The sequence below is a fragment of the Castor canadensis genome, chromosome 13, assembly GCF_047511655.1.
Source record: "Castor canadensis chromosome 13, mCasCan1.hap1v2, whole genome shotgun sequence".
NCBI classification, from domain to species: Eukaryota; Metazoa; Chordata; class Mammalia; order Rodentia; family Castoridae; genus Castor; species Castor canadensis.
The window spans coordinates 27,791,854-27,816,991 of NC_133398.1; the positions used below are offsets into that span (position 1 = coordinate 27,791,854).

Genomic DNA, 25,138 nt, shown 5'->3' on the forward strand with positions numbered 1-25,138 from the left:
AAATAAAGTCATTCTAGGCAGATGAAAGGCATAGAGGTGAGAATGAATAGACCAGGGCTTATGCAGAGAATGGTGTAGGCTCTGACTCCCCACCCCCAGGAATAGGGGCTGGAGACAAGGTTGGATCAGTCAAATACGCCAGACTCAGCCAACTTGTAAGAAATGGATGCCTTGTGATAGCCCAGCCCTTACACCCTCTCTTTGGCATATTTTACAAACATTAAATAGTGATTGGAATCAATATACTTTTCTCTTTGTCCCAGAGCAATGGCATGACAAATAGAAATCTTTTCTAGCTGCCTTCTTTCACAGCAACCAAGTGATTTCATTCTCTTCTTTCTAGTTTTCTTCCAAAAGTTAAGACTTCCTGATTTGAACCAGGTGCCCTATTGTTCATGCAGCCTGTCTAACTGGCAGAGCTTAAAGGCCCATTTCACTTGGTCTGTCCTTCCTTTTCTAACATTAACATATTTGATGGGAATATGAGTAAGTGGAAAACATAATTGTTTCCAATTGAAGCTCACTAGCAAGCCTCCAGTAGTGTCATTTTTAAGATTAAAGAAAGGATCATTTGGTCACATGAATTAGAATATGATTTATAGATTATTTCCAGAGACATATAGCTGCTTATCTATCAGACAGCTATAAGAATAGACAGAAGTCACACAGAAGGTATATGGCGCTTAGAAAGAGAAAAAATATTAAATCTTAAAGTGGCTGATGCAGCAATTAATATTTCAACCTTCCTTGTGCAAGGAAAAATAAGAGTAAGATTATAGAGATGTTGGATTCCCATGAATAAGTGATTTCAGACTTACTGGGAGAAATGCCTAATTATGTATTATAAACCTAAACCCCTTGGGCACTAATGGGCTATTTTAAAATGTTTTTTAAAAAATCTTTGAGACTAAAAAATCTTGGCTTTTTTTTTAACATAGGCTTCAACAGTGCAATTCTAGCATATTCCCAAGTAAATTTATGGAAAAGAAACCATGCATAGTTAATTTTCTTGTGAGACTGGATTTCCATTTTTTAAATTTATCAACATGTTCAGTAACCATGTACTATAGGGCTGGTAAACCATACCCTTTCTCCCTCTAAACTCCACCCTCTCCAGCTCACACTCACAAAAATACACAAAGGAAAAGTCCCATGGTTCAATCCTGAAGGGCTCTTACCATCAGTTTAGGAATAGAAAGCCAACAGACAAAGCTATAAAATGTCTTATGTATTCATCTCTCTGGCCTTAGCTGGAGTTGCCAGAAATAAAGACTTTAGGTGAGCTAGAAAGTCAAAAGAAGATTCAGAGAGAATGTGCAAAGGGTTTTCTGGGCCTTTGAAGTAGATGGCAAAGGAGAACAGGTCTACAAAGAAATAAGGAAGTTGTGCATTTAGGTAAAGAAAAGAAGTCACTTAAATGAAGCACAGGAATGTTATACTGACCAAGCACCCCACCGTTGCTATATACACTTGCTCAGAAATTCTTCTCTATTTTGCATTTCTAGCTGATAGACCCAGCATGCATATCAAGTCCACATCTGCTGAAATCATCTTGATATCTTGATATATTGATATGAAAGAAAAAAGACGAAGGGAGGATTTGATGAAGCCAAGCATAAAGAAAGCCAGCTATCTCCAGAAATATTGAGGAAATCCTGAAATATAAAGTAGCTAGGATACAATCAAGAGCTGGGAAAACCACAGCCCTAAAGACAAACTATCTCCTCCTTCCGAGGAGTATGACAGAGCCTACCCAACAGCCTTGGCATCGTCAGGGCAGTGAATTATAGCGCTAAAGAAGGAACAGCAGTGTTAATCAGACTTTTGCTGCGTCCCCAGGCTCACAGGGCCTCTGAGACTGGTCAAAGTATTTTTGCCCTTAGAATAAAGCATGAGAGCTCCTGCCTAGGAATACTGCACTGGAAAGAAGTAGTGTAGGAGACAGGGCCTAAAAGAGTTTCACTAAGTCTATGGACTTAAACTTCCATAGTAGGCCAGGTAAACAGGAGGTTGGAGGAGTCATGCCATTCAGGAGTAAAATAAGCTGAAATACTCTAACCCCGGAGTAAAGTTCTGTTGATTTGGAGATTATGGAAGTGTCCCCAACTTACATGCCTCTTCTTTGTTCAATGACCCTAAGAAGGAAATCTGGCTCTCCATTCACTTTTGGAGCCCTAGTAAGATTTCCAAATCAAGAAAGAAACCTATGAAGGAGGCACACTTTTCAAAACGATAGAGGATTTCATATAAGCTGCCTATGTGACTTAAATCACTCCTTCATTAATAATAACACAAGATATTTGAAATAAATTGTCATTAAAAACATGAACCCAATATGACATCAGAAGAAATAGAAATGATTCAGGAAAGCAAAAACATTTTTAATGTTTTAAGATGTGTATATAGGGATATTTGAGAGAATGTTGAATATACATCAAAATAGAAGGATTAAAAAAAATCATAATAGCTGCTATGAAATAAGGTAAAGTACAAAAAAATTCCTGGAAATTCAAAATATGTTCACCAATTCTTTTAAAAAAATACAATAAAATAGATAACTTCAAAGGCTGGATAGAGACAATGTCTCATAAAAAGGAAATATAAATTATGAGATTCTGGGAGATAGATCCAGGAAGATAACATACATCTAACATAAGTCAAAAGCAGAAACTAGTAAAGAATATATTCAGTCTCAGTAACAGCATTACTAGCTTTAAAGATGAGTCATTACCCAAGGAGAGGCTGACAACTGACCCCATGATTTATAGAAAAGGCTTTTAAATGCCAATTCAGTGACTTCTTCACTTAACTTTTTTCAGATTTGTAAATATGTTGGTAGGAGAAATGAAAAATTGATAACTGCAGCAATATAATTGTCAATTTAACTTATGTTTATAAATTTGGTTTAATTTACTAAGATACATTAAAATGTTTTCACTTAAAAAAATAAAACAAAAGTAGAAATTAGGTACAACAGAGAAAAGACAACAAAGAAACAATGCAGGGGAGAGGGGAGGATCCCAGAGGTAAAATACAAAACAAAGTGAAGACAAACTATACACACCTGAACAAATTTGAATGAAATTTTAAAAATCCTACAAAATAACAAGATGGAAAATTATGCAGAAAGAAACAAAATCAGAATGTCAGCATACTTCTGAAGAGCAATAGGGAACAATTCTTTCAAAGTTCTAAGGGAAATGTTTTGAATTTGAAATCTATACCCAGCAACATTGCCAATCAAAAGTGAAATTTTAAAAAAAGACATTTTTAGATATAGAATAAATCTAGATGCAAAGATTTTAAACAGTTTCTCCCTTAAGAAAAAAATGTCCTGGTGAAGTGATCCAATAAAACAAAAATGGAACAAAATAAGAAAAATGAAACAAGATACATATTTAAAAAAATAAATAACATCTGAGCATGAAGAAAAAAAAGGACCAAAGAAAATAAGACAGAGACCTTTGGTCTCTGAGGTTTAAGATCTCTTTTAGTGGTTTAGGGTTACATGTCCTTCTCTTTGAAATCAACCACCTCACTAGGATGACTTCTGTAAATACTATTATTCTTTGGTGAATAATTAGAATTAACTCATGGATAAAACACTACTAAAGACAACTGTAGTGAAAACAGAACAAACAGTTTAAAACTTGACAACATAAAAATAAAAGCAGGATCAAAGGGGAAATGTAGGAATAAATGTAAGCATTTTATGTCATGGGAATTTCATGAGTCAAAATATATAAGCCAACAAATACAGAATGGAGAATTTGTAAAGGCATAAAGCTAGCCATTAGAATAACAGGAGGGCAGAACAGGTCCTGTCTGGGGGTTGGTGCCAGTGGGAGGGGGAGGATGTAGGAAAAGGGTGTAAGAGGGTGAATATGGTGCAAATACTATGAACACATTTATGTGAATGGAAAAATGATACCTGTTGAAACTATTCCAGGAATGGGGGGAGAGGGGATAAAGGAGAATGATGGAGGGGGTGAACTTTTGCAAATGCCACAGTGTACCCCCAGCACAACAATTAAAAAAGAAAAAATTTTTTAATTAAAAAAGAAAGTAATAATATAATAAAATCTCATGAAGTACAGAAAAGAAGATGAATAATACTGAAAATAGCCAAATACCTCAAATTTCCTAACAGAATGTCAAAATATAATCTCAGGTGTTGACAAATAAAAACATAAACTTCTATTATTTAGAACATTCATTAGAGTAACCAAAAAGTCTTAAAAGCAGAAATTTGGATTTCAGAGGAATTAAATTAGAATGCAGGGGAAAAGAAGTAAGACACACTTTTACTTTTCATTTTTGACTCGGTTTGAATGTTTTCTTTTTCTGTTTTTCATATATAGGTTTTACTTTAGTTTTAAAATTAATGTTTAAGGAAAAAAATGTTACATTTTCCAAGAATATCAGTGAATAGTGTGTCATTTGTGTTATTAGGAATTTAATATGGCAGAAGAGGCTGAGAACCAGGACTAGAGATCTGGAATTTTTAATTTAAAAATTCTAAACTTATGGAAAAACCCACAGTAGGGCCAGAGCAAGAGTAAAAATGCAGGTAGCTTTTACACAGAAAAATCACTAGTTCACTCATGCATTCATTCACTCCCTCACTTACCCATTTATTCCCTCTGACCCATTTCACCACTTATAAATCCTTCATTCATTCAATGGTTACTCAGAAAATGTAAGACAAACTCTCTGCCTTCAAGGGGTTTAAAAATCTAGCAACACCCAAATGCACTGCCCCCTGAAAGCTCAGAATCATTCTGAGGGTGGAGAGAGACAGTTACGAGCTAAAGTCTCATGAATGAGAGAATAAATGCACTAGGCTTTGAAGAAGGAATAAATTCTAACTCAGAGAACTTACTTCATTTTACACTGTCTCTTTTATTTTAATGTTTTGTGCTACCCCTTGACATAATTAAGGGAGGGGTAGTAAATAAGCCTCTCCAAACCAGAGTTAGGAATTTGTACATCCAAAATAGAACAGGCAATTAGTCCACTGACAAAAACAAGACTTCCTTCAACCAGAGAGTTTCATTTCCCCCCTGGGATTCTTGTTTAAACTAGATCTCCATTCTCCCAGTGGAGATGAATTTTCCTGAGTAAGATAAACAACCATCCTGGTTAGCCCAGGACCGCCCTAGTTGTAGCACTAACAGTCAGTCCAGTGTCCCAAGAAATCCATTAAGAACACTAGGACATTTGGTCACCTTAGTCAGTCTTTGCTTTCCAACACTTTACAGATTTACTTCACTTGATTCACTCACGAAGTCTATTGTGATTTAAGACAGTGGTATCCCCAATTTACAGATGGCAAAACTTGGCACTAAGAGGTCCAATATTTGTTAAAGGCCACACATAAAAAGAAAGTGACAGTGCCAGAATTCAGTCCCAGATCTGTCTGCTTTCATCTGGAGCTACTTCCAGTAACCTCACTCTGTGCCCAGTGTTTCTCTGCATAGATGGGCTTAAGAACCAAAGCAGTGTATTAGGCATGCTGAGGAATTCCTTGTGTCTAAACATGGCTGAAGAGGGAACAGGAGGCCTTGAACTCAGAGGCATGAGCCAGGCAGTCTAGTTGTTAGAGAAACATAACACAGTATCTACTTCCAGCATTTAAGATTCACAAAATGGCTTACAGTTTCTGATGTGATTTCCCTTAACTAAGCATGTCCGTAGTCACTTTCCTCTAAGTTAAGACAACTGATATGGTTCCCTATTTTCTACAGCTTGTGTAATGTATGATTTCTGGATAATAATGATAATAGTAATAATATTGTACTAATTTCATCGCTGTACATTTTTAACAAAAACTTTGCAAGCCATTGTCATGGATTTAAAGATTATTTATATATCAAGTACAAAAAGGAAACTTTGGAGGCCTCTTCCAACCTTAAAAGATGGTAATTCTCAGACTCAGAAGAAATGAACCCATATTCCAGGAAAAAAAATCTTTGCATATGTATACCTTACCAGGGATTGTTTTTAAGGAGAGTCTACAAAAGAGAGAGACACGAGATCTTGGAGAATATGACACAAGAGGGGAAAAAAAGAGTGACGAAAATGATGAAGGAGGTAGATAAAGGAAGGAAAGAAAGGAAAAAAAAGAAGAGCTAGACCTGCATGGTGAGAAACTAGAACAGATAAATGAAAAACGACAGCACAGAAAGTCATGAAAAGCTCAATTAATTAGTTATTGTCCATTTCCTTGAGAGACCTCTAACAAATCTGTCCTTGTCAGTGACAGGAAATCTTTTTGAATTCTTTGCAAAAGGATATTAATGGCCAGGGCAAGCCTCAGCACCCTCCTCTGAGAGCTATGAGAGGTGCTAGGAGTTCCTGTAGGTCATTCCAGGAGCCAGCCTGGGCACATGCATGTTCATGTCAGATGCCATCCTTTCCTGTGCACACCAACAGTACCCCTCCAGCCCACAGATTGTCAACCCTTTCTCCTTGACTGGGACATCAGAGGCTGACATTTAATACCCTCAGGATATAGATGTTTGAAAGCTGGTTATTGTAACAAAGGAACCCATCCAAATTCTGCAAGACCAAATGGATCAGATAAAGCTGACACAGAGATAAATCTGTTTTACATCCATTCTTGCACAAGTTTTGCTAATCTATGTAGTTATAGCTTTCCCACTGAAAGGGGAAAAAAATAACCCACCACATGTCGGCAAGTCCACATCACATCCCTATTTTTATTCTCCAAGGTATAACATTCAAGGTAAAGACAATTTTTATGCTGACTTTTGCATGAACTCTATTAACATAGGGTGACATAGAAAGAAAATGAGAAAGGTGGATGAAACAGAGAAGGGAGTGGGAAAAAAAGAGGATTTCTTCTTGAATGGCTGCATAAATGCAGATTTTTTTTTAAATGAATGAATTCTGCTCTATCATTGACAGAAGATCGCTTCTCTTCCAGTCAGTCAGACACCTACTCTTCATTAGCCAGTATTTATGCTGCCAGATTGGACTTTCATATGGAAGCCTGAAGCAGCAATGGTACAGATGGCAGGAAAGCTCTCATGAGATTGATAACGATGAAGAGAGATGCCACATTAAGTCAGAAGGTGCCACTGTTAACATCCCAGCTCAGAGGAGAGTATTTCTAGCTAGCACTCCTCTCCTTCTGGCTTCAACTAAAGTTCATTCCCCTCCCCAAAAGCTCTTACCCCACCCTCTTGCTGCCAAGTGAGCGATACAATTGCTCTCCTCTCTTTTGTGTGTCAACTGATTTTCCTAGGTGCTTAACCTTTGCTTTCTAAAGAAGGATGAGATCCTGGCTATGGAGGGGAACAGGAATGGGGGAAGGGAGGAGAGAGAAGGCATTTTAGTCCACATCTCCTTTAACAAAGGCACCACTATAAGAAGGTCCATGTGTGTTGTGGGAAACCTGAATGGTATTTATTGTTCCAGTGCAGGCTTTCGTTGCATCTGCTGCCTCTCAGGACAAATGCTGTGTTCATAAAACCAGAGTCCTGCCTCCAAAGGCTTCCAGAAAGGTCAGTCTCCAGGGTGTAAGACTGAGCATTTGGGAAAGTCAACACCACTGAAGGACGGCTGCCGGGATGGAGAAGGAGAGCCTCCTAACTCCCCAATCCCCAGGGAGGGACCTTGACTCATCTGTGCCTTCAATTACTGGCTAAGCTAGTTGGTTCCTCATTCAAGGAAAATACAGGTCCTTATCTTAAGACATTTGAGCTTTTCCACTGCAGAAGAATAAAAGAGTCCAACATATCTCAGCAATAAATAAAATAAAAAAGACCAATATTTCATCATGATTTTTATTCTCCATGGTCCTGACTAGTGATTTCAACAAGATTCTCTCCTTTGACCAAAGTTAAGGCAAGTTCCTATGAGTCTTTTCTGCTGACTACGCCTAATCTTGGATTTCTCTCTGTGTACATATAAAATTCAGCTTGAGCAAGAATCCCGCTAGGTCAGTTTAGTGAATGCTGACCACCCTCCATATCTTATCACTATGGCCTGCCTTCAGTAAGAATTCTATTGCATCAATACAGTGAGAATCATTCCCCCTGCCCCTGTTTCTTTTTAATAATTTCCCATCTACTGACCTCCTCCTTGCTTCTTGGTTATAAATCCCCACTTGTATGTTGGAACCAAAATGGATCCCAATCTCTCTCTGTCCCACAGAAGACCCATTGCCTTGGTCCTTACACCTATCACCCTGACTCCCATCAAATAGTCTGCCTTCCCATGTTAGATAAGAATCACGAGTATCTTCTTCTTTCACCTCAGAAAAATCTTTGGCATTCACACAGAAAATGAGTTCTGCTTCCTCCTGACATCGTAGTATCCCTGATACCAGCCCAAGAAATGAGAGTGGGTAAAAGTTCTCAAGCCCCCACATACACACACAAGTGTAATCAGATTGGGAAAATATTTCCCTTGTTCAGAAAAAGTCACCCAGAAACCAAAGCAACAGACAAAACATGACATAATGGGACTTGCAAGCTTAGCGAGTTTGGAAAATTTGGCTGTTCTCATCCAACTTGAGTGATATATTATCAGAGTCCATCCTAGAAAATACAAGCTGGAAAACAAAAAGAGGCCCCACCAAAGGCCCCTGAGTAGCAATCACAAACTCATGTCCATGTGTAAGCATTTAATTAGCTTCCCAAGTTTACAGGATCTCAGTCCATTTAAGACCCTCTAGGCAGCATCCCCTGGACCAGGCCAACCCTCTTGGAGTCTGGACATAGAATGCCTACCACTGGGTATGGGCATTTGGAGAATCTTAATTGAAGGAAATTCCTCTTTTTATGTCTATATGATGTACCATCAGCATTTCCTCCCCCACAAAAATACACAGAGGGGCAACTAGTCCAAATAACAAGTTTAAATCTGTAAATTACAGCAGTGCTTCAAGGAACTTTTAAGGTCGTTTTGTGTCTGTGGATAAGTTAGATGGCGTCATAAAATTTTTAGAGCTAATGTAATCTTTATACAGTGGCTTCATCTCATCACTTGAGATATGTTGAGGCGCTACTGTTCTCTCTGTTTCTTCTGACTGTCCTTGAAGCTGGGGAGAAAACTGCTGCTCCAGCAGCAGTCACATCATGACTACACAAAAAACATCTTCCTCACTCTAGCATGCAAGGTCTCAGAACCTGGGTCTTCATTTTTCTTTCCTCCACCAAGAGAAGAGATTGCTAAGTATGGTTAATTTTCTGATTTGGTTGTGTTTCTGCTGTGAAGTCTAATCCTCTCCTACATTTCCTGTGTGAATTTCTTCTAGAAGCTTTGGTCTTTAGTGACCTTCTCATACTGTTTCATTAAATGCCCTCCGCCTTGGTAAATTACAGTACTTTGAAGCCTTGGAGTTTAGCATATAAAAAAGCAAGCGCCTCTGTATACTGCCCTGGGATAAGGTGTGATGAAAATCCCATACAAACTGAACTGTACTTCCTAATCAAATGGGTGTAACAGATGGCTGCTGGAGCAAACCATCACAATGGAAATATCTGCAGTTCTCATGGTAACGGAATCTGCCAGGTCTGAGGGATTTGCTGTTTTTCAGGACATCTGAGCTGCAATCTCTTTCGAGCTGTCTAGCAGTCTCCGTCTCGCTCTCTCTCACTCTCTCAGCATGATGAAGATAGAGTTGAAAGGTGGAGTCCGATTTTGCATTCCAGCTGTGATTAAAGACACAGGCACACATCCTGGGAGATAATGTATTGCATATTCATTATGCTATCTAGAACCTCTTTAGCTACTGGGACATAACTGTCACACAATTACATATGCCTTCTTCAGGAAAGAGGGGGGTTGGGATAAAGAAGATCAGAGAACAACAGCCAGGGAGAATATGAGGAATTAAGATGCACAAGACGCAACTTGTAATAAAGATATGGAGCAATATTAAAACTAGCAGTTGTTTCCATTCTGTGGCAACATGTCAAGCTAACTTAACATAGCAGGATAAAACATCTGGCCTGGGGAAAAAAATACATGATGTCAAATTTCCAAATCATAATGTAGACTATGTTGAAGAAAAGAAAAACAACAGATAAGCAACTATGTACCTTCCAATAAGTGAAAGCGTGTGGGAGGTTTCTTTATACTCCACAATCAGAAAGGAGACCCATCTCAGAAGGTGGAGGTTCATATGTAGATATTGAACTTTTATTATAAATCCAAGGTTTGGGTTTAAACCCACAGGGCTACATTGGAAAAAAAAAGGTGGGGGGAGTTTCATTATTTTTTTCCTCATGCTATTCATAACCTTCTGATTTTACAGCAGTGCTCAGAAAGGGGAGAATAATCAGTCACAATTCTATTTTATTAAAGTCTTTTCCTCCAAATCCCTATCGATTTAAAGAAATAAGGAAAAGTGTACTACCTTCTTTGCTATAGTGCCTGCTAGCAAACACACGCACACAGACACACAGGGTTGATTCACAGCTGCCTGGTCCCTTGAGTCTTTGAGCTTGAAGATCAGACAACATATAAGAATTCAGCCATGACTCAAAATGGAAACAAAGACGACCATTCTTAGCAAACCCGGCAACGTAAAATGAAAAACTACAGGCTGGAGGCTGGAGCCCCCTAGCACGCTTACCCACTCCATTGTCCTTGAGGGCACTACTGTTAAATACATATGACAGCCAAAGAGATGAGGAGAATAGTTTCCAGAAAGCAATGATTGGATCTCCCTTTTCATGAGGTAGAATAGGCAGGACCATGTAAGCCGGTGAAGTAGCACTTGAGAGCAGGCCCTGGAGGCAGCATTGTCTCCCTCTCGTGTGGCGCCTGAAGAACATATTATATTATATAACCTTTCTCCCAAGCCCGCCCGCTTTGACTGGACCCTCTTCCTTTAGAAGCCGGAGAATAACAACTTGTGGATGACAATCTCCTTCTTAACAAGCCGGATTAGTTAGTTTAAAGCAATGAACTGAAGCCATTTGTGCAGATGCTAATCAAAAAAGAAAAAGGAAAAAAATGATAAAAGGTCCATGTGCCTCCGTCTCTTGTAAGTACAATATGATAAAGAGGAGTGTGTCCCCAGGCCACATCTGTGAGCTGACCTCAAAGGCACACAAAGGTCCTCAGGGCTATGGGGTTAGAAAAGGAGGGAAGAAGGTTTGTATGAGGCCAGTGGCAGACAACAGTGGCTCTGAAAGGGCAGCTAGTGGAAGACTGTCTGAAGCTCTTTCTTTCTTGGAAGTTGTTCTTTGTCTCTCATGAGGCCTTTTTTTTTTTTCACCTACACCAGCTCCTAGCACAGAGCTTGGCCCTTAGTATAGATGTACATTAAATATTTGATGGATGGAGGGATGATGCTTAGAGGAATAGACTTCTAAGGAAAGATTCAATAATGTCAAAATGTCAAAAAACAAACAATCCCACACATTCGTGACTGACCTCTTTTTCTTCTCCTCACCAAGAACAAAAATAAAATTGCATTAAACACAATAGTCAGCACCTATGGAAAGATCCTCTGTGCCTTTGGAGATCAATGGCTAGATTATTAACATTCAACCATCACTGGCACTTAAAAATAGACACACAAAAAGGAGAGCTACTCAGCTGATGATTCAGACTTAGAATACCGCAGAAAATTTGATAGGTCACTTTTTTCTATACAACTAGGAAGCTGACTCATGAAAGAAGGAATGTGTAGTTTCCTTTAAAATATTCTGAGGGCAACATAATATGCATTCTATTACACATTGAATCTGAGTGTGTAATCAGTATGAGAGAAGAACAAACTGCTAGAGAGAAGTAGTTCTCACATCCCAGAAAGTGCAACCGAGAGATAGAGAGAGAGAGAGAGAGAGAGAGAGAGAGAGAGAGGAGCTTCTACTGGCTTCTTATATTTTAACTGCCTTCAAAGTACATGTTGTTGTTAGAAGAATTCTGTAAGCCAAACGTTTACAGGAATGCTAACCTTCTAAGCAGCTCAGGACATCCTGCTGAGATAATTCAGTTAGGAAACAAGTCAACTGCCCTACAAGTGAAAGAAGGGTAAGTTTGAGGATTCTTAAAGAGCAAAACATAAAAGCTGCATCTCTGGTCAATGCTCAGAACAAGGGATATTTTCATCCAAGAAGGTTGTGGTCAGGCTCAAAATATACAGATAGCACTTTAAAATTGTCCTTCTAAAATTTACAGATATTTTAAATCAAAAAAGAATTAAACTCTTTATGTACTTTCTGCCTATATTACCACTCAGCCATTGAGATTTTTTTTGGTTTACTGTCAATGATTGTTTCATTTTCTCATATGCTGTCACCTAAAGCTGAGGGATAAGATTTTCCAAACATGACATTGCTGTTCCCAATAAGTGTTAGAATTCAGTTTATTTCAGACCTGGCCTAATTTCCTAGCTTGGTGAGGTCGGACAGTAAGACCTGTTCTTTCAAAAGAATTTCTTTCTTGCCAACCTTGTCTACAATAGATCCTTAAGAACTGATCTGGAATATTTTGTTGCAATGGAGTTCATCTAGCCTGAGTCAAAACATACTACACACAACTCAACTTTCAAGGTACAGAGTGGCTACAAAATTGAGTCAGTACCATCTAACCCTCAAAGAGTTTCCAACACCTGCAACAGTTAAGCCAGGATTACAAATGGCTATAATATAAGACAGGACAAGATAAAACAAAAGAAGTAGAATCCAAGCATTCTGCAGAGTTAAAGGAGAGTTTGTAAAATGCACCATTAAAAAAATGTAAAGTTTGATGAGCTTTGAAGGATTATATGTAAGAGTTCAACTGACCGGACATGGGCGGAGACATTCCAAATGAAAGAAATAGCATAAACACTGAGGCAGAAAGTGCTGGCACCAGCTTGAGCACACCGAAGAGTTTGACCAAGAAGAGAAAAGTGGAGGGAAGTAAGGCTGAGGTCATATTACAGGAAGGGGTGCTTCATCTCCTGAGATTTCCAAGCAACTGACCATTATTGAGCAAAGGAACTTCAGCACTGGAAACTGCAGTTTCACTATGTTCACCATAGTTCACCATTAGATTCTTGAACACTGTTCCTAAGTGGTTCCTCCTTTTGAGGTTTGCAAGGATGCCCCAGACAAGTAACAGTCCCAAGGGTGAATTACTAATAGGAAATTCAGGAAGGGCCCTGATTTGCATAAAGCACCCTTTTGCCTTCTGAAACTCTGACCTTTTAAGAGTCAAAACAGCAAGTTGCAAAACCATTCCTCTTCTGTATGTTTTTGAAAATAAATCTTTCTATTTCAATATTTGGCAATGTGACAAGACCTAAGAGGAACTAGAGAGATAATTAATAAGGGCATGAGGGGAAAGTGCAATTAAAAATGGCAAAGACTACTCTGTAAATAAGTGTTTCACACTGAGAAAGATTATTACTGTGATCTCCAGCTTGAAACTCAAATTACTCTGAATGGATAATTTGAACATCATGGAGGTGATTGGAACCCATCATGGCTTCTGGCCTCTAAGTTACAGGACAGACAAGATTTTATTCTGACCTTACCTTTCTGTCAATTTAAATCAACAAAATAATCACAGCTAAGTCCTGGTCAGCACAACTCTCCCTCACCTCAAGTGTTAATATCGTCCTTCAGTTTCCTAATCAGGAGATGTTAGATTGAGGATACTTGAAGAAGAATCTTTACTAGAGAACTATAAAACAAAACAAAACAAAAAGTCTCCTAGGAAACAAGAAAGGCAAACTCTCTTTATTTGAATGAGCACCTTTGTTGGAAATAAAATTTTCACTAGAACAAATCTGAACCCAGGAGCCCTATCAGGCCTGGAGACATCTAAACCTTTGGCCTAGTTCACCAAGCCCAGGTAAGCGTGGAGGTTTCCCATCTAAAAGCAATCCACGTGTTTGTCACTTATAGAAGAACTTTTGGCTTCTACTTTTTTGAATGGAATGATTCAAAACTGAATCATTTCCTGCAATTCAATTTTACAAGTGAATGCAAAGTATAAGAAGATGAGGTCACAGGCAAACAGATCTATCTCCAGAAAGTGATCACACTCCCTGGGCTGCCCTAAATGGGAGATTTAATTGGACACAGTAGGTTTTGCCATTGTTACAACATGGAAATAGTTATTTTAAAAATGACCAATGACTACAGCCAGCTCAGCAGGCACAGTGGTCAGAGAAGAGTTTAATTTCAATTATTGCTTGAGATAGAAACACTTACATCAATTTCAGATGGTTGTGAATAGCATCATTATTTTATAATAGTAATCATCATCATCATCATCATCATCATCCTGACCTATGTATTTCCAGTAATCTTAGAAAGGGACAAGGACCAGAGAGGAATATTATATACTGCCTATGCTTTCTTTGCCTAAGGTTAATGAAGGCCACTGAAATAAAAATGGAATAAACAGCTCCTGGCTCTCTTAGTTCCTGCTCAAAATAACTGACTCACTTGACTTTAAATCCAAACATCAGAAAATTATACCTTCAGTCCAAATCTAGTGCCTTGCCTGTGTTTGTAAATAAATCTTTATTTTAACACAGCCATGCTCACTCATTTATATATAGTCTAGTCACTTTTCACTACAATGACAAAGTTCAATAGTTAATGACAGAGATTCTGTGGCCTGTAAAGCTTAAAATGTTCCTTACTGGTTCCTCACTTTGCTAATCCATTCTTTAAATCATCATCATGACTATCACCATTGCCCCTCCATTTTTAGAAAGTATGGAGAGTCTGAGAGTTTTAACACATTTCAATGGACAACACTTCTCTGATACATAAAGGAGACCATTGCAGTGCCCAGAGACACCTCAGTAACTTCTTCATGGAAAATTTAGACTTGACACTGTCTTCACCATGAGAGCTCAGAATAAGGGTATGATTTTGTGGGTAGAGTGAAGACCAGTTCCTGATTATAAGCAAGAATGAGAGACTTTGGACTTAACCCATAGACAGGAGCAATTCATTAGATAATGACAGTGAGGACATTAAACCTGGAAATTACTTATTAAAATGCTGTGTGGGTAACTCATTTATAACTGTACATATTCTCATCCATCTGGAATAGAAGTATGTAAATGGAGAAATATCAAAGCAGGGTTTTAACCTGATTAGACTCTTGTACACTGCAGGAGCAGGTAGTATTTGGAAACAATTTAGAGCCTAGACTCATGTCTGAGTTCAAATCCAGAAACCCATTATCTGTGTATTTTGGGGCAGATATCTTACCTTCCCTAAATTTCGATTGCTTCACCTGAAAAACAGAAGTGCTAATAAATAGCACTTAATTTTCAAGATTGTTTTAGGAGTGAAATGAAGTAGTCTCTGATAGCATCTGGTACAGCATAGCAGATGCTTAAAAAATAACAATGGTGATGACTATTAATAGGAGAGGCCCCGCCTAAGAAAGACTACATTAAATGTTCTTAGTAAACAAGACTAATAATACCCCGAAAATGATTCGATATTGTATTCAACTTGATTTTAATATTGTGTTTTAAAATGTTATAGCTGCTGGTTTTTTTTACATCACTTCTATTCCCAAAGCCTTTTCAAACCAACTCAATAATGGCCAGGTATTTACCCATTTCGCAGATGAAGAAAGTAAAGTTATATCTACAGTCCTATAATTACTGCTTTAAGCTGAGATTCTGGCTATAGTATCTCATGGCTCAGAGCACTTATTACCACCCCAGACTTTAGGTAACAGTCTTTTAAATATTGATCCTAACATTGTAGGGATAGTAGTTAGAAAGCTACAGGGAAAGGAATAGAGCAAGGGCAGAAGACCTTGAGGAAGAAAGCAAGACACTCAAGAAAACAAGAATCTAACAGGAGGATGAGGCTTTGGAACTCAGACAAATGCAGTGTGCCTTTAAAAAGGACCATGTCTACACTTCTATATTGCTTACTACCTGAAGCTAAGCCACAGGGATGTACATAGTGAGATCTTTGTCTCATTTCAGGAAGGATACAGGATAAAGATTCTGTGCCAGTAATCTTCCTTGGATTAATGGTTTCTCTTTTATCTGTAGTATTTCTGCTCAGATGTCTTTTTCTCTGAATGAGTCAGAGGAATGCAAATGCTGGGTGCAGTCCGCCTGAAATATTTAAATGTAGTTTTGCAATGTTTTGCAGGTTTGGAGAGGAAAATTATACACACACACACACACACACACACACAATGAAGTGACAGATGAGAATTACAGATACATCAGCCAGCAATACAAAAACGTGGTATTTCAATTTGACAACAAACTCATTTTTCTTTTTCCATTTCTTTGTTTCTCCAGCTCAACATTTAGATGCTTCATGTGAGTGGAAAGAATCTGCAACATTCTTTTGTGAGACTCGGAATCTCATCAAGAATGTATCTGGCTACATGAGAAACTGATTTTATTTTGGCTCCTAGATGACAAGCCTTCATTATGCCCCTGGAGAAAGCATTCTCAATGCCCTGATAGACAGAAGGTGAGACACGTGGGCAAGATTTGTGTTCATTTTCCTGATTCCTCCTTTCACAGATACACTCTGAACTCTTTATTGTTGGGTTGGGGCATAGACTTGCAGGCAGTGTCTCACTATTGTAGCTAAGAGGGCTTCCCCTACAAGGAAAGCTGAAAAGCATTAATATTCAAATCCTCTGGCATGGTGTGCTGTGGCCTGATGGAGCTTGCTCAGAGCTCCTATGCTGCAAGGGAACAAATCTTGGGAAATACAGCTGGGTAAATTGGGATTTAGCTTCCATCCCTATGTGCGATACTTAACATGAAACCCTTATAATGAAAGGTCTCTTCCAAAGGCTTTTATTGCTGCAAGAAAGAGATGCTACAATGTGAACCCAAGGACAGAAAGAGGCTTTCTCATTTTCCTTTCCACCTCATGTGAAAGAATAATCTTGTGCCTTCAGGACAAAGGCTTCTTTAAACAACAAAGTGAAATGCTTTCAACATCCATGAACATCTCCCAACTTCAATGAGACTGTTGTTCACAGATGAAAAAAGAAGAAAAAAAAATGTCGGACATGAACAATTGGTCAATACAGCATTACCCTCAAAAACCAGAAAGCCAGAATTTGAAATGTGAAACATCTCTCATTCCTATTAAATTAGGATTGATGAGTTCTCAGGGATGTTCAACATCCTTTGACTTGGCTTAAATAATTTATAACCCTTCTCCATACCATGGTTTCTGAATTTTTTCCAAGCACACACCTGAATTAAGACTGGAAAAGGTTTAGCAGAAGAGCATAAAATCATACTTCTTTTTCTCAAAAACTTGTCAAAATTAGTCTTCAAAAGTCCATTCAGTATCAACTAACATGTACAATGGGCCACATACTATGCTGGACACTAAGCACAGAGGTAAGTAAAATACTGTCCTTGCCCTCAGAAAACTAATATCTAGTAGACAGGGAAAAAAAACCCAATTCCTAGAATGTAATATAATTGCTAGAGACAAGAAGAGTGTGATGGAGGTACCACCTACATGGCAGGTATCATTTTTTAAAAATAGTCACTTGAGTTGAGCCTTAATGAGATTAACCATTAGAGAAAGGTGCAAAAGAAGAAAAAGAAAAGAGACATAAACTGAGGTCAAAACTCTTTAAATATGCCTTGAAATACATCTATCTCCAGAAACACAAAATTATGTTGGCTTTGCTAAGTCATGTTTGTTGGATTTCTATCATCCACATTCCCTGTTGATGAAGAATTGTGCATTTTGGCAGCTGTAAATAAATACAGGTTCTCCTTTGACCCCATTCAGTCTGTCAGTAGACTATCAATTGTAATCAATCTAAAGAGAAGTAAGAAGCAGGGAAGAGAACTCGGGCCACAGGGAGAGAAAGCCATTTTCCAAGATATTCGACCAGGGTCTTTACCTATCATGGGAAAAGAACACAAACCTGAGAAACAACTATCCTGTATGTTCCCTTGGAAGGGCTCTGTCATCCTCTGTGGGTTCTCTGGAACTGAAGAATGATCTGGTACTATTAGAATCCCAATTTGAGTGACTACAACTTACCTACTGAGTCTTCTTAGGCATGTGGTACACCAATATGCCTTTGCTCTCTTGACATCAGAATTTAAATCCTCATCCATGTTATGCACAGAGAGGTTTTATATCTGTGAACAGCCTACCAAGACTGCCTTCTTTGGCCAGCATAGCATGTTGATAAGAAGGGTTTTTAGGATGTTTATTTAAATGAGATGGAAACTCATCTACTCTCTGAAATGATATTGAGCCTCTGCACAGTGTGAAAAATGACTAAATCCACTCATGCATCAGACAGGATAATTCTAGCAAAGTTGATGTTGACAGCATTAAAAAACAATGATGAAGGAGCCTGGCCTTGTTGATGTCATTTTAATTGTCACTATGAGTAACGAAAAATGCATTTCCTTCTCCAGCATACTTATCTTTCAGCTTTGTGCTACCTTGACTGGGTCCATGTCACTTGAGACTGTGAAGAAAAACAAAAAGGAAAGGAAGTGTGATGTGTCTGTGTGTGTGTGTGTATGTGAGTGTGTGTATGTAAGCACATGAGAAAAAGAGAGAGCTGGAAAAGAGAAGAAGAAGGAAGATACAAAGAAGAGAAACAGAGACAGAAAGTGATGAGTAGACAAACAAGGGTTATTTTGAATGACTCTTCCTGAATATCAAACAAAGAGAGCTTTAGTAATCTCATGGAAAAGGCTAGTTTTTGTACCAAATCAAGAAACTTTCAATGTTTCCAAGATCCACTCAGAGGTTTCAGGCAAGACAGCCCAGAATTTCTTGTTAAAAGCTTAAGGGCTCAATTTATGCTAAGTATTCAAGGAAATGTCTCATCCAAACAGGATATCATTTTTCATATTAAAGAAGCAAACCTATCTCAGAGCATAAATGTTATTACTCACAGTGCAAAGGAAAATATCATTTGCTTTCTCTTCCTTCATAGGAAGGAAGAAGGAGGCTATCCCTTCTTTGGAGCCAGAAGAGGGCTCAGAAATTCTATTTCTACTACTGAAAGAAATAACTTCCTTTTTTTCTCAACCCCAATGGCTGGGTCCCCAAGCCTCTTCCATGGTATTGAGTTTTGATGGGTCAGTGTACAGAATGAGCATGTTGCTTTTAAGCATATGTTTGGGAAAAGAATCAAAGCTAATTTCAGAGTGTGAAAAGCTAGCAGATTCCATTAGTGATTGTGACTTCACTTCAAAGTGATAAGGCTGCTGGTTACAGGTTTTCAGAACTAAATGTCCAAATGGGAATTTATGGTGTAGAAGCTGTATCAACTATTGGTGTTAACACACATACAAAAAAAAAAAAAATACATACATTTTCCCCCTAGCAGAATTTTTAAAGTCAGCCCAATGAACCCATCATGCTTGTTTTTTCTCTCTTTCTCTTTCCCTAATAGTTTCTTTCTCTTGAAAACATGTTACAGTAGAGGGTAGGCAGGGCATTGGGATCACCATTTCTGGTGTTTTGAACCAATGCATGGAAAGAATATCTATTACATGACTACATTTCCTCTTGTACTAGTGGCTATAGGAAAAAACCCTAAGAAACAAGCTGAGTGCTGGTGGTTCATACCTATACCTACAGTTTCAGTTACTTGAAAGGCAGAGATCAGGCAGACCACAGTTCAAGTACAGCCCACACAAAAAGTTCATGAGACCCCCAAAAAATTTCAACCAATAGCTAGGCGCGATAGCATGCACCTGTCATCCTAGCTACTGTGGAAAGCATAAATAGGAGGATCACTGTCCAGGTAAACCTAGGCAAAAAGCAAGACCCTGTCTCAAAAATAACCAGAGTAAAAAAAGAACTGGGTGAGTGGCCTCAAGTAAACAGGAAGTCCTGAGTTTAAACCCCGGTATCTCCAAAAGCAATCCCAGAAGCATTTTAAACAAGACAAGACTATATCCCATTTCTCTGAATTGTCTTCACAACATCTGTATCTGGTAATACTTTTAGTGATCTTGTTATCAAATCCAAGGAAGCCACCTCCCGCCTTTATGAAAAACAACTCCAGCTATGACTTTGAAGAGGACATGGTTGTTAATACATGATTAGAGTTACATTCAAGATGCACCAAATCCACACATCCACAGATACTTATATATCCAAAGAACAACTGATACACATTGCTAAACTTTATCAAAGTGGAGTATGCTATGTTTGTTTATTATAAAATAACATTTGGCATTTCCACTGGGGAGTTGTCATTTAGAGATAAGTGATTTTCTTTTTTTCTTTCTTTTTAGTTTTTTTTTTTTTTGGTAGTACTAGGGTTTGAACTCAGAGCTTTGTACTTGCTAGGCAGGTGCTCTACCACTTGAGTCATTCCTCCAGCCATTTTTGCTCTGGTTATACTAGAAATAGGTCTTGCTTTTTGCCTAGGCTGCCTAAATCTCAATCCTATTTTATGCTTTCCATATAGCTGGAATGATAGGCACAGGCCACCATGCCCAGCATTTTTCTGTTGAGATTGATTCTCAGGAAATTTTTTGACTGGGTTGACAGGAACTGAATCCTTCCAATCTCAGCTTCCTGCATAGATGGGATGACAGGCATACACCACCATGCTCAGCTACTGGTTGAGGTGGAGGTCTCATGAACTTTTTCCAGGCTGGCCTTGAAATTTGATCCTCTTGATCACAGCCTCCCAAGCAGCTAGGATTACAGGTATGAGTCACCTACATCCAGTGGTACCTGATTTTTTATAAGACAGTTTAAAGACATTATTGCATTATTCAAATACAAAGAGTTAATAACTAGACATACCAGTTTCATTTTTTAAAAAGGTTAGGATTCACACCAGTGTAATATCATTTCAGGCAGCATAATAAAACCCTTCCCTGTTCAATGTCCAGGAAAAGGAAAACAGAGTTGTTAGGGTGATACTGGAGTCTTTTTGTTTCCTTTGGCCACAAGTTCCTCAGCAGCTATTGCTTGCTGTGTGTTCAAGCACCAGTTGCTATGATCAATGGAAGAAAATATAAAGATAGAGTGAAGTGAAATTCAGAATCTTTTACTAAGCACTTTTGTATATTGATTACCATTTTTAGCTCTTGTCAATAGCTTATCCACCCAAATGCCCATTTTACAGATGATGAAACCGAAACACCAAGACTTGTCAATGATATTATTCTGATAGAACTGGGAGTCAACTCAGACCCATCCCATCTGATTCCAGAAAACCATGGTCCAGAAGACTGCAGAGCACTGATTTTCAACCCTGTGCTCCACTAGTTTAGGGGTTCCTCAGATGCTTGGATTGAATTTTTCCTCAAAATACACTTTAAAATATATTAAAACTACAATAAAAAAATTAGAGGTACATTCATGCATTTCACATTCCATATTAACCTTCTGGAGACTACCAGGATATTAATTTATTTTGTCATTGGCTAACTAAAATGCTAGTTTTTTTAATCAATTTCATAAATTTGCATTTTCATAGGTTTAAAAAACACTTTCAAAAACCACTGGTCGAGGGCATGTATTCCCCATGGGGGGAGGGGCACCATAACTGCCAAGAGGGTGATATTTGGCTCTTACTGAGGTTTGAATTCAGGGCCTCAAACTTGCTAGACAACTGCTCTACCACCTGGCCACACCCCAATCCATTTTGCTTTAGTTTTTCAGCTAGGGTCTTGTGCTTTTGCCCGAGGCTGGCCTCAGACCACAAATCTAACTTCTCCTGTGTAGCTGAGATTACAGGCAAGCACTGCCATGCCTGTCCTTGAAACTTGATTCTTAAAGACCAAAAAAATCTTAGATATTACAGTGGTTTGTACTACGACATCTTCCCAAAGGTCAGATATACTGGATACCTAATTATGTACTATGACCATTATATATAAAAATTATTTTATATGCATAATTATGTATTATACCATTATATGTTACTATATATAATGGTTATAGTACATAATTAGGTATTTAGTACTTCTTTGTTATTAAAATTTTATGGGGAGATATTAGAAAAATGTTTTCAAAGACTTTATGGAGAGTGATAATGAAAAAAAACAGCTGAGAAATACTGCTTTAGGGTATTAAGAATTTCAGAGAATCTAAAACAGAAGAACTATTCCATGTCACCAACTTATAGGGAGAGAGAGATTAAAAAAAAAAAAAAACCTAAATAAATTCCCACAGTGGTTAGAGACTTCTAGGAGTCACTTGCCACCTGATAGCCCCAGCTGAAAGGGAAGAGCATCAGGAGACAATGAGTTCTTCCTCTAGCTGACCCAACCCAACCGTGCATCTTTCCTTTGTTTGTTTTCCTTTCTTTAAAGCTCTTATAATACTCCTAGCATAGTACCATCTGCTGAAGCGGGATGAACAGGTAGCTTTAAAATGATGATAGCTTTGGGAAATGATAATCACTAGGTCATAGAAAGCTGCACTGCAGTGTATAAATAAGATAAGTAAAAGTGCTGAGGACTGCATGTTTGCTTTAATAAAATCTGTTTTCCCTTTTTGTGGAGAATGCCTTTCTCAAATGCCTGGGGAGAGAAGCTGAACTATAGACCAGAAACTAGCAGACGGTTCCAGAATCTGGCAATGAGGGTGGGATCAGAGGGGGAGAGGGATAAAATATTACTTACTGAGACACAAAAGGGAAAGGGTTGGACCACAGCCCTTGTGTTGAATTGCTGAAGCAATGGAATGAGATCAGAACTTCCAGGTCTGGTTCCAAAACTCCCCTCAGTGGAGGCAATACGCTACAGTGAAAAAGAATAAGGTCTTGGGTTACAGCACAGCTCTCAAAGAACTATGTGAACTTAGGAAACTTGATCACTCTGAATATTGGTTTTCTCTTATGTAAAAAGGAAGTAATAACTCACAGGGATATTATAAGTTTTAGAAAATGTCTGTAAAGCATCAAACACAATAGCTGATATGCCTTTAGTGTCTGATAAATGGTAGCAGTGATGATGCCATAATGAAGATGCAGATATGCAAGTGATGGTGATGATGAAGCTGATCCATGGGTCTTCTCTAGATTGTAACTATCTACTGAGTCCTGAATATCTTCAGCAGCATAAAAATTACCATTTCCCAAGAGATATGTCACCGGCTAGTGTAATTCGTCAAACAAGAATTCCCTTTGAAAAGTATTTCAGTGAATAAGAACCAAGTCTAAAAATATGGGCAGCTTCTGAATTTTCACAAGTATAGCATCTTACTTGGGCTTTCTGCAAATACAAAGCATTTTCCTTGACATCCTCTCTTATCATTCCCATACCAGCGATGTGAGGTTGCCAGGGCAGATCCTAAAGATGCTCGCTAGGCAATGAGAAAACCTGACACCTCAGGAAGCTTAAATCATTTAGTGACTAGCCCACTATTCCACATAAAGAGAGAGTACCTGGACTGAAATCTGGTTATCTTCTATTCTAATAGCACACTGGCCTCACTATTTAAAATTTTCTACCTGGAAATAAACATGGAACTCATGCAGGTATGGTACAGGTGCAAATGTACCCTTTCAGTATCCTTTATAGGTGGTCATCTATCCTCCACCTGATCACTTCCATCCAAAGCAGCGTAACATTCTCCTTAGATATCATCCTCTTCTATCCTCCACTCCTGACCCAAAGCAGAAAACCCAGAAGAAATTAATAAAAGAATTCTTGCTCTTGGGAACTAACAAAATGAGATGACTACCAACCAGTGTATGGATGGCATACTCCAATCATTGTACAATTGCCATGGAAGCAAATCTGAGAAAGTTCAAAGGGATTTTCTGTATCACAGTGAGCAGGGTAGAACTGACATTGGTCTGCATGATGTCAGTCCTGTAGAATGATTCTGTCTTTCTCTACTCTCAAACACAACTCCAAGTATATACATGATGTGTCGTCCTCCTCCCAACAGTTCCATGAGGAATATGAAGCTGAGCTCTTACTTCAGTTGGGGAAATAGGAATCACAAACCAGGCATATGCAAGAACACAAAATTAGCTATTTGGAAAGCCAGTTCTTAAAACACAAATTTCCTTACTCTATGCCCATTTTCTTTATGCTATGCCAGATTACTGCCTCTGTCAATTAGAAATCTGTTTGTAGCAAGCAACAGAAAATTTAAAATTCACATTTGCCAAATATAAAGAGAAAATTGTAGTTCTGGTAATAAATCTGGTTTCAGGTCCCAGGTTGAAATCTGGGTAGCTCCATCTTCCAGGTACAAAAGGTCGCTATCTAGCAATTGCAGGTCTCCCTCCAGGTTGAGCAGTTTGATGCTCTACCCTCACAATGACCACCTTACATGAAGAAGAGAACATGTATGTATCTTCATCACAGGTGAAGCTTCACTCTGATTGGCCTATCTTAAATCATGTGCCCATCTCCCAACCAATCATAATGGGATAAAGGAGAGTATCCTTTGGTGAGCTAATCTGAGCCCCCTACTAGAATTCCATGGTGAGATCAATTCCTCTTCCTGAATGACTATGGTAGAGAAGTACCTTCTCAATGGAAATTCAGGGTTCTAATATCAGGAAGAAAATTTACAGAGACTAGGCAGAAATTACATCCGATCTTTTATTTTATAAATAGTCTTTGAATTCCTATTGTGTACCAATTGTACTACAAGACTAAAGATGAATTTTTAAAAAGAAAAAGCCAATGTTTGCCTAGGCAGAGTTCAGTCTAGGATATCCAGAACCAATCCCGGAGTACAGGTACTTAGTTCTGGCTGATATACCAGAATATATAGAACAGAGGCTTATACAACCGACATATATTTCTTACAGTTCTGGAAGTTGGGAAGTCCAAGTTTCAGGTGCCACCAGCAAACCCAGCGTCTGGGAACTCTTTCTGATTTTCAGACCATCTTGTTCTATCCTTATATGACTGAGAGAAAGAGAAAGCAAGCTTTCTCATTATTCATTTATTCTTATGTGCATACATTGTTTGGGCCATCTCTCTCCCCTGTCTCCCACCCCCTCCCTCTTCCCTAGCACTTCCCTCACATCCAGGCAGAACTTGCTCTGCTCTCTCCAATTTTGTTGAAGAGAAAACATAAGAGATAATAAGAAAGACATACAGCCTTTGCTAGCTTGAGAAAAAGATAGCTATATAGAGAGATTCCTAGCAATGATTCCATGTACATGTATATTACAACCTACATTGGTTTATCTCTACCAGACCTCTTCACTACTT

At 38.4% G+C, this 25,138-nt stretch overlaps 1 long non-coding RNA gene across 2 annotated transcripts in view; it reads right to left on the reverse strand.

Moving 5' to 3' along the window:
• The window catches only part of LOC141415627 (uncharacterized), a 250,779-nt gene that overhangs the window by 201,721 nt on the left and 23,920 nt on the right, over positions 1–25,138 (reverse strand). For both annotated transcript variants that reach the window (XR_012440620.1, XR_012440621.1), the window contains exon 2: positions 22,580–22,696. This is a non-coding gene — a long non-coding RNA (uncharacterized lncRNA). The remainder of the gene's footprint in view (positions 1–22,579; positions 22,697–25,138) is intronic.